At 45.4% G+C, this 7,748-nt stretch overlaps 2 non-coding genes and 1 pseudogene across 2 annotated transcripts; all 3 read left to right on the top strand.

Annotated features, from left to right (window-relative positions):
• Window positions 1-13: 13 nt before the first annotated feature.
• LOC133439874 (5S ribosomal RNA) lies at window positions 14-132 on the top strand (annotated as a pseudogene).
• A 217-nt stretch (window positions 133-349) lies between these two features.
• Window positions 350-468, top strand: LOC133439873 (5S ribosomal RNA). The gene has a single exon (XR_009782246.1). It is a non-coding gene; the product is annotated as a 5S ribosomal RNA (ribosomal RNA).
• Window positions 469-667: 199 nt separating this feature from the next.
• LOC133439871 (5S ribosomal RNA) lies at window positions 668-786 on the top strand. Its single transcript, XR_009782244.1, has one exon. It is a non-coding gene; the product is annotated as a 5S ribosomal RNA (ribosomal RNA).
• Window positions 787-7,748: the final 6,962 nt, after the last annotated feature.

Below are 7,748 nucleotides of genomic sequence, written 5' to 3'. Positions count from 1 at the left end.
AGCTGCAGCTTCTGCTTACGGCCATACCAGCCTGGATGCGCCTGATCTCGTCTGGTCTCGGAAGCTAAGCAGGGTCGGGCCTGGTTATTATTTGGATGGGAGACCGCCTGGGAATACCAGGAGCTGTAAGCTTTTTCAACCAGCAGAGAGCGCTCTCGCTTAATCTACCCACACATATTTCAACGTGGTAAGAGCGACAGCTCACGTCCTAAAGTGTTTTGCACATGGTTAAGGCACTTTAACTCCAACAAATAAGCGCTTCTAAATTATTATCACCAACAAATCAATGACTTGTATTATATGACTCTTCTTCAACTCCATATAAGAGGTATTTCCAGCAGGAGCTTCTGCTTACGGCCATACCAGCCTGGATGCGCCCATTCTCATCTGATCTCGGAAGCTAAGCAGGGTCGGGCCTGGTTAGTACTTGGATGGGAGACCGCCTGGGAATACCAGGTGCTGTAACCTTTTTCAACCAGCAGAGAGCGCTCTCGCTTAATCTACCCACACATATTTCAACGTGGTAACAGCGACAGCTCACGCCCTAAAGTGTTTTGCACATGGTTAAGGCACTTTAACTCCAACAAATAAAACCAACAAATCAATGACTTATATTCTATGACTTATCTTCAACTCCATATAAGAGGTATTTCCAGCAGGAGCTTCTGCTTACGGCCATACCAGCCTGGATGCGCCCAATCTCATCTGATCTCGGAAGCTAAGCAGGGTCGAGCCTGGTTAGTACTTGGATGGGAGACCGCCTGAGAATACCAGGTGCTGTAAGCTTTTTCAACCAGCAGAGAGCGCTCTCGCTTAATCTACCCACACATATTTCAACGTGGTAATGTTGCACTGGAAAATAAAGGAAAAATGATCACGCAGTGATACGGTGTTTCCTCAAAACCAGAGCTTTAGTTAATCTTTCTTAACTCACATTTTGCATCTTTACATTTTACAAATTTAAATCAGATATTACTAAAATGCATTCATTGAAACAGGATGTATAAACAAACTACACCAGTATAGATTTACTGTAACACATCTGTAAACTTCACACTTAAAATAACCTAAAGCAACACACAATTTCTTATTAGCTCAGGGAAATTCACCTTTTAAATATACAAGCTGCTACATAAATACTTACTAAACAAATAACATGAACAAAATATGGTCTTTGCCTTAACGAAATAATAATAAATACATTCACTCATGCACAACGCATACACGACGCACGTTAGACTTAAGTCCACAAGATGGCGGCACATACACTCTTTAACACCAAGAAAACGTACTTTTTAACTTAATAAAACAACACAAAAACATTCTCCTCAAAGTTAAAACATATTACGAAATGATTAAGTACCGTTCCACAGTTTAACTTATGTAAACACAAACCTGGAAAATAAAGGAAAAATGATCACGCAGTGATACGGTGTTTCCTCAAAACCAGATCTTTAGTTAATGAGAAAACCCGCTCTCGCTCTGCCCGTTGGTGGGCGCAGACCCAACTAAACGATCCCTGATCCGCCAGGATCTAAGCTTACTCTAAGCGCAGACCAAATAATCGAACCCTGATCCTGGCGGATCTAAACCTACAATTATGCAAAATACAGGATTTTCTCTGTAATTACACAATTTTCTCTTACTATTACACACTCCCCCACAAGATTAGATGTCGTCCCGACATCACTACATCATGAGAGTGCTTAGAACCCAGTCACAAAGGTATTTTACTCTGTAAGCATGAATGTACTGCACATCTCTGACCTCTATAGGTATTGTTATCTACCAACCAACAGTCTCTATCACAATTAATACCCTTGCATATATACAGGTTGATAAAACTGGAACGGATTGGTCCACATTGTCAATGGCTGAACCTGTGTATACAGTCCGGGCTGGTAGTAGTGAAACACCCCATTTGACTGTGCAGTTCCATAGCAGGATGGGTCTCCAAGTTGATCGTAGGTGAATCTCTTTGGGGCCCTCCTTTCTCTGCTTGGTCGCTGGTTCCGTGGTTCCCCTTCATCAGCCTCTTCACTGCATGTTGAGTGTGGGGAAGGTGGCAGCTCCTCCTCCTCAGACACCTCAACGGGCTGTTCATCATTGTTGTCATAATCATTATCCCGCGTCTCATTTTGTTGCTCATTCATCTCATGTGTTTCAGACTCACACTGTCTTGGTAAGTCAACCTGCAAAGTGTCTCTCTCACTACCCGGAGCATCTGTTGATACTGGTTGAGGCTGTATGTCAGGGTGTGTTTGGCGCTCAATGAAAAATCCATATTCCTCCTGTTCATCCTCTTCCTCCGTGTCCGGATCTGGAGGTGTAATGACTGGTGTGCTCTTTTTAGTTTTAGGTTTCGGCTGAAGATCCACATCTAAAGGTAGGTTATCACATGGTAATAACAGGTTACGATGCAAAACCCTTGATCGTCCCCTTCCCTGCTCAGGCTTGACCTCATATACTGGGATTCCTGCACCCATCTGACGAACTACTACATGCACACCATCCTCCCAGTGATTACGGAGTTTCCCAGGACCCCCCCTGGATGTCAGATTCCTGACTAGGACACGATCACCTGGGAGCAAGATAGAACTGCGCACTTTCCCATCATAGTTCCGCTTGCTTCTCTCTGTTGCTTTCCTGTTGTTTTCGAGTACAATGTCATAGGCTTGTTGCATCTCCTCCTTCCATTTTTCCACATATGTCTTGTGATCTGTGGTGTCACTTCCAGAGGTGTTGCCAAACATGAGGTCAATTGGTAGCCGTGGTGACCTTCCAAACAATAAGTGAAAAGGTGAGAAACCAGTCACCTCGGATCTGGTGCAGTTATATGAATGAATGAGTTTATTTAGTGAAGCTTTCCAATTTGATTTATCTTTCTCTGTGAGTGTCTTGAGCATATGCAGGAGCGTTCGGTTAAAACGTTCCACCTGACCATTCCCTTGGGGGTGGTACGGTGTGGTTCTTGAGCCTGACACACCACAGTTCTTCTTTAACTGGGAAAAAAGTTGGTTTTCGAACTCACCACCTTGATCATGATGAATCCGAGCTGGGAGACCAAATCTTAGTACATAGTCATTGAAAAGGCGATCTGCCACTGTTTTTGCTGATTTTGAAGTGGTTGGGTATGCCTGGGCGAAACGGGTGAAATGATCCACTATGACCAATATATATTCATACCCGCCCGAGCACTTGTCCAAATGTAGAAAATCAATTGACACGAGCTCAAACGGCTGTGTAGTGACGATACTGACAAGTGGGGCCCTTGTTTCTCTTGCAGGCCTCTTTTGTTTGAGACAGGTGCATGCTGTGGTGACATAATGTTCAATGTCTTTTTGCATATAGGGCCAAAAGAATCTCTCTCTCACCAGTGACGCTGTTCGATCGATGCCCTGGTGGCCCATCTCGTCGTGCAGATGTTTTAGGACTGTGGCCTTGTATTTTTCAGGCAGCACTAGCTGGATGTTGTTCATTGTTTTACGGCGGAGGATACCGTCCTCATCAAGGTAAAGTCTCTCCCAGCCACATAGAAGGCGTTTACTTTGCTTTGACAGAGACCTGATTTCTTGTGCTGCTGGTTTTGTCTGTGCAACCTTGAATCTCAATACAGGACCAATATGCGGGTCGGTTTGCTGAGCTTGATGAATATCTGCTGTTGGGAGTGGCTCTAAGCAGTTTGTGCAGTCCACAGCGCATGACACAGGTGATGTCATCATTGTGCAGGCCCAGGGTGTGGAGTCTTGGATCTTAATGGCCTGGATTGCTGCCGCCACGCAGTCAGATGAGAGCTCCTCTGTGCAACGACTCATAATTGTTTCTATGTCCACAGGCATCCTGGACAAGCTGTCTGCATCAACATTCTCTCTGCCTGGACGGTACCTAATAGTAAAGTGAAAATCTGCGAGTTCAGCCACCCACCTGAACCCAGTGGCATCGAGCTTGGCGCTTGACAGGATATAGGTCAGAGGGTTATTATCACTGAACACTGTGAATGTAGGGGCATAATACAGATAATCCCTAAATTTTTCAGTAACTGCCCACTTTAACGCCAAAAATTCTAATTTACCTGAATGGAGGTGGTAATTTTGTTCTGAGGCCGTCAGTGTTCTGGAGCCGTAAGCTATTACCCGGAGTTTCCCCTCTTGGTGCTGGTATAAGATGGCTCCGAGCCCCTGATTTGAGGCATCAGTATGTAGGATGAAAGGTTGAGAGAAGTCCGGGAACCCTAATACTGGTGGCTCGATCAAACAGTCAATCAATCGCTCAAGCACTGCTTGATGCTCATCTGTCCATGCAATCTGTGTGTGTGAGGGCACCCCTTTGTTTTTCCCTTTCACCTGTCTTGTTTTTGCGTTTGTCCTGTTCTGCTTTTCTTTGTCACTGTCCGGTGTTTGTTTCAATAGACTGTATAGTGGTCCTGCAATCCTAGAGAAATCTTTAATGTATTGTCTATAATAGCTTAATAGACCCATTATAGATCTCAGTTGCCCCACTGTACCTGGTCTCTTGTCCTTCAATGCCCTCACAGATTGTGTATCAGCTGGGTCAATTTTACTCCCTTCAGCTGACACAATTCTCCCGAGGTAACGAACCTCACGCCTGAATATTTCACATTTGCTTGGCTTCAATTTTATCCCATATTTTGTCAGCTGTTGCAGTACCTGCCTCACATGAGCCACATGGCTCTCAAAAGACTGACTGTATACCAGTGTATCGTCCAGATATGGCACACAGATATTGTCTCTCAAGTCCCTCAGACACTCTTCCATGCAGCGTTGAAACGCCGCTGGTGCGTTCATCAATCCGAATGGAATTCGTATCCACTCGTAGAGGCCCCATGGAGTCACAAATGCAGTCAAGGGCCTACTCGCCTCCTCCATAAAACCTTGGTGATAGGCCTTACCCTGATCAAGTACTGAGAACCAGCTGTTGCCCCCTAGGCTGTCAAGAATGTCCTGCACCCTTGGGATGGGCTGTCGGTCGGGGTGAGTTTTTCGGTTTAACTCCCTGTAGTCAATACAAAGACGCAGGCTTCCGTCTTTTTTTCTGACGCAGACGACAGGTGACGCATAGGGAGAGTCTGACTTTTGTACCCATCCCTGGGCGATGAGGTTGTGCAGGTAGTCTTTTATCTCCTTGTATAGCGGCTTTGGCACTGAGAGGTAGGTGCGCGCTACTGGATCCATATCTTTCAGGGAGATACTTAGTTGCAGTGTTGGGATTTCTCCGATGTCATCATCATTTTTAGAGAAGGAGGCAGACTCCTCACGCAGCATCTTCTGCACCTTTAGCTTCTCCACTGGACCGAGGTGGTTGAGGTCAACAGGTGGGTCCCACACATTGTCACTTAATTCCTCACTGTTCGCCTGGGTCTCCTTCACTGTCACTGTAGGGGAGGGAGTACATTTTTCAAAGACACTAGTTGAATACACAGCTTGCACTTGATTTAAGGTGCCTATCACAGTTTTTCCAACCAAGCTGATATCATGGTCAGTGGGATTCTGAACATCCAGCACAATGTAAGGCGGTGCCCCACTTCTCAACGTGACAAGTGTCTCACAAAATTCAAGCCCTTCACCCCACTGAGGGTTCACATCTGGTTCAAAGAGCAGCGCAATGTTCTTGTCTAGGAGCTGTGTCTTCACCTTGCATTCAACTTGAACTGAGGAGTGCTTTGGGATATTTACTCTCTCTTTTGCTGTCTTCACAAGGTATTCACACGTCTGCTCTGCACTCATTACATCAATGAAGACCGGGACACTAGCCTTCCCTAAGCTTGGAAAAGTAGCTTTAAGGATTGCATGTAACTGTTCTCTACTTGTCTCTTCTGGATGGTTGAGAGCTGTTGTCACAATTCGTTCAATTACGTTGTAGCCTATAATTGGCTGACAACCCTGGCGATCCTTCATAACTAGCATAGGAACTACAACTTCCTCTAAAACATCGCCCTCTGCAGCCAGTTTAAAGGTGACCTCAACCCAGCCCTTGTACTGCATATTTTGTCCATTAGCCGCTGCTACTTTCAGGTCTTCAGGCCCATCTATCAGTTCTGAAATATGTCTCATTTTTTCATATGGCAAGTGTGTTTCTTTCCATCTTTCATTTACAATTGAGACCTGTGACCCAGTATCCCACAATGCCTGTGTCTTGCAGCCCTGGATGTAACAGTTAATGACACAGCGTTGTCCGACCAGATCAACTAGCTGAGGTTTTCTGTCTTTTCCATCAATGTGATTGGAACGTGCTACAGGCTGAGTCTCAGACTTGCATTGTTTCTTGTGATTAGACCAATTTTTTTCTTGACAGCCCTTTGAACAGTACATAACTTGTTTACAGAATGAACAAACTCTTAATCTTTGGCACGATGAAGTTATACCACAATGCAAACACTGTTGTTGGGACTCTTGACTATACCTGGTTACACCCGGTCCCGTGGGGGCAACCCGCTTTCGTTTAAATGGACTTCTGGCTTGATCTCCTTGGCCCGGCAACCAGCAAGGTAATGCTCCCCACTGCCACATCTGTAACAATGGGTACAGTATTCAACATTGTTCTGGTGACAGCCAACACATTTTCTCTGCTGCGTACGCTGGGAGGCATAATATTGGCGCTGTGGAGCGAACCGTTGTTGGTACTGTGCTGTATCACCCCTCACACCTGGCCCTGGAAAAGGCCAGACATTTGCCTGTGACTGTTGAAACTGAGGGGCAGAAGCTAGCTCTCGCACCGCTGATGGTAATGAAGGTGGCACGGGTGCTGGTAAATGTCTGTTGACTGGTAGAGGTTGTCGAATTGATTCTTTGATCTGTGCCACTTCAGCGCTGAGAGTTTTTAATAATGCCATGTCTGACCGTAACTCTTTAAGTTCATTCAGTACATCTGGTCGTGTAGTGCTTGGGTTGTCTCGATTCAGCACTTTGTTTTTGTTTTTGAATTGATCATCTAACTGAGTTGAATGCACAGAAACTGGCCGCTGCTGCATTACCTGTTTTCTTTTATTCTGTCTTTCAGTCTCATTCGCACATGCAATATTAAGTTTCTCAAGGAGCAGTTCGTCGCTACAGGTTTGTTTCTGCAGGTAAGGCAGGAGGTCATTTCTAATACTGTCATTCTGTAGGCCGGTGAGGACAGTGTGCAGGAACATGCTTTGCACGAGAACTGGGTCATATTGTAAGCCTGATTCAACTTCTTGGGAGGCAAACAGGATCTTTTGCCTCAAGTCGAGAGCCCGAATGACAAAATTTTGCGGGCTTTCTTTGCTACTCTGCACCTCTGAGGTTAACTGTTTGTACAAATCTGTTGCCCCTTTTTCCTGATAGTGGCAGCGGAGGATTCGTCTCAGTGTGGGCAAAGTTAAATCTGATTTCCCTTCTAGGTAACTGCGAAGCTGCAAGCCTGGTGAAATAGCCCGGACTACTGCATCAATAATCTCTGCCTCAGGAAGTCCCTTTTTGATGCCTTGCTCGATTTGATGAGCCAGACTTGAAAAGCTAAGCTTATCCCTTTGTCCTGGCTCCCCAACCTGCCCAGAGATCTTGAACTCCCTGCTCCACTGCACTGGAAAGTATCCCTGTGACAGTTGTTGCTGGATTAAAGCCTGGCGTTTATTAATGCTGTCCCCCCTGTTTTGTCTTAATACATGACTTTCACTTGCTTCTTTTTCTGTTGATAGTTTCAAAGCTGCAGTAACTGCTGCTAGTTCTTTTTGCAATCTCTCCTGTTCGGCGAGTTGAGCTGCTCTC

This window comes from Cololabis saira, unplaced genomic scaffold (assembly GCF_033807715.1).
Source record: "Cololabis saira isolate AMF1-May2022 unplaced genomic scaffold, fColSai1.1 scf249, whole genome shotgun sequence".
NCBI classification, from domain to species: domain Eukaryota; kingdom Metazoa; phylum Chordata; class Actinopteri; order Beloniformes; family Belonidae; genus Cololabis; species Cololabis saira.
Note: the sequence above shows the minus strand (reverse complement) of the source record. Positions and strands in the feature narration are given on the sequence as shown.